Genomic DNA, 2,500 nt, shown 5'->3' with positions numbered 1-2,500 from the left:
AGTGACAAAGGACCTATATAACTTCACTAAGGCTCGCAGAGCCTGTTGTGAATTCGTGTTTGCCAACGCGACGGTGAAACACGAACCCTGGAGGCTGATTTCCTCCAATATCTGGGGTAAGTATCTCTTTCCTTCCTCCCTGGTGAAAGAGATTGCAGACAAGGCTGCCACGGAGAATAGGAACCTTCTCCACAAGTGGGGTATGTCAAGAAAAAAGGAAATCCTCTCAGGACGATGGCCCTCAACCTAAGAGGAAACCTCAAAAGCCGAAACCCCAGAAACGTAAACAGAGATGGCAGTTTCCGGGTACCGCTACTCCCCAAGTGGCCAAACAGCCACAGCAGACCTTTCAGTTGGTCCCCCAACCAGTGGTGTCGCAGTGACCGGTCTTTACCCCTGCGTATGAGCAGCACGCTACTACCTTTCATCCCAGAGGTAGGGGCTCAAGCAGAGGTTCCTGCAGAGATTCGTCTCGCCGCCCCTCCAGAGGTAGAGGAGGAAGGGGAGCTAGCGGCCCAGGTGGCAAACCCTCGGGACACCAGAAGCAATGAATTGCTTCCGGTGGGAGGAAGACTCCGCCAATTCCAGGATCGTTGGACCTTCGATCCCTGGGCACACAGCATCGTCAAGAAGGGACTAGGCTGGAGCTGGACGCAACCACCCCCAGCCTTCCAGCAATTCTTCCAACAGTCAACCCCCTCCTGGAAGAATATGTCCTAGAACTCTTGAACAAGAAGGTGATCAGGAGGGTAAAGTCAACCAGGTTCCAAGGGTGACTATTTTGCGCTCCCAAGAGGGACTCTAGACTTATCACCTCTCAACAAGTTCATTGCGAACAACAAGTTCAAGATGCTGACTCTGCAACAAATAAGGACCCTTCTGCCTCAAAGGGCCTACACGGTCTCCATAGACCTGGCGGATGCCTACTGGCACGTTCCAATGAATCATCACGCTTCCTCCTACCTAGGATTTCGACTCCAAAGGAAAAGTTACGCCTTCAGGGCCATGCCCTTCGGGCTCAACGTGGCTCCACGGATCTTCACCAAGCTGTCAGACGCCATCGTCCAACAACTTCGTCTTCAGGGCGTCAAAGTGATGGCCTGCCTAGACGACTGGCTAGTCTGGGCGACATCGCCCGAAGATTGTGTAAGAGCCTGTAATAAAGTCACTCAGTTCCTAGAACATATGGGATTCAAGATAAACACCGAGAAATCTCGCCTCTCTCCAGCTCAGAAGTTCCAATGGTTGGGAATCCATTGGGATCTTCAGTCACACCGCCTTTCCATCCCACAGAAGAAAAGGAAGGAAATACCAGGGTCTATCAGAAGACTTCTGAAATCCAAACGGATCTCGAGACGACAGCAGGAACAAGTTCTTGGCTCTCTACAGTTCGCCTCTGTGACAAACCCAGTGCTTCACGCACAGCTAAAGGATGCCGCGGGAGTCTGGAGACGTTTCGCATCCATCGCTCGAAGAGACCTCAAGAGACGGCTTCCAAACAGACTTTGCTCACTATTAAAGCCGTGGTCGGAAGCAAATGCCCTGAAAAGGTCAATTCCTCTTCAACACCCGCCTCCATCGATCAACATCCACACGGACGCTTCACTGGAGGGTTGGGGAGGTCACTCCCACCAACGACAGGTTCAAGGAACATGGTCTCCCCTATTCAAGACGTTTCACATCAACATCTTGGAGGCCATGGCGGTTCTTCTCACCCTGAAGAAACTCTCCCCGCCTCCCTCGATCCACATCCGTCTGACTCTGGACAACTCGGTGGTAGTCAGATGTCTCAATCGTCAGGGCTCGAGATCGCCCCAGATAAATCAGGTACTTCTTCCAATCTTTCGTCAGTCAGAAAAGAAGAAATGGCACCTGTCTGCAGCTCACCTACAAGGATTCCGTAACGTGACAGCGGACGCTCTATCACGGACAAGCCCAATAGAGTCGGAATGGTCTCTAGACGCAAGGTGATTCTCCTTCATCTCTCACCAAGTCCCGTAACTTCAGATCGATCTCTTCGCAACGAGCGACAACAATCAACTTCCTTGATATATGGCCCAGTACGAGGACCCCAAGGCAGAAGCAGTGGATGCCATGTCACTGGATTGGAACAGATGGTCCAGGATATACCTTCCCCCCCCCAGCCTTCTGCTGAAAGTCCTCTCCAAACTGAGAACCTTCAAAGGGACAGCGGCCCTAGTGGCCCCCAAGCAATTGATATCCTCTGGTCCAGGAGCTGCAGCCCGCGCTGATCCCCCTATCGAGCCCAGTTCTCTCTCAACAAGTACAGAAGTCGACTGTCTTCGCTTCATCACTGAAAGTAAGGGACCTTCATCTCATGATTTTCTCTCCTTACCCGCAAAGAAAAGGTTTAGAATCTCGAAGAAAAGTCTAGACTTCCTCGAGGAATACAAGACTGAATCCACACGACGGCAATAAGAATCTTCCTGGAGAAAGTGGGTCTCGTTCGTGAAGGCAAAAAATCCTACGGAAATCACCA

This window comes from Palaemon carinicauda, chromosome 14 (genome assembly GCF_036898095.1).
Source record: "Palaemon carinicauda isolate YSFRI2023 chromosome 14, ASM3689809v2, whole genome shotgun sequence".
In the NCBI taxonomy this organism is placed as follows: domain Eukaryota; kingdom Metazoa; phylum Arthropoda; class Malacostraca; order Decapoda; family Palaemonidae; genus Palaemon; species Palaemon carinicauda.
This window is presented reverse-complemented; position numbering follows the sequence as displayed.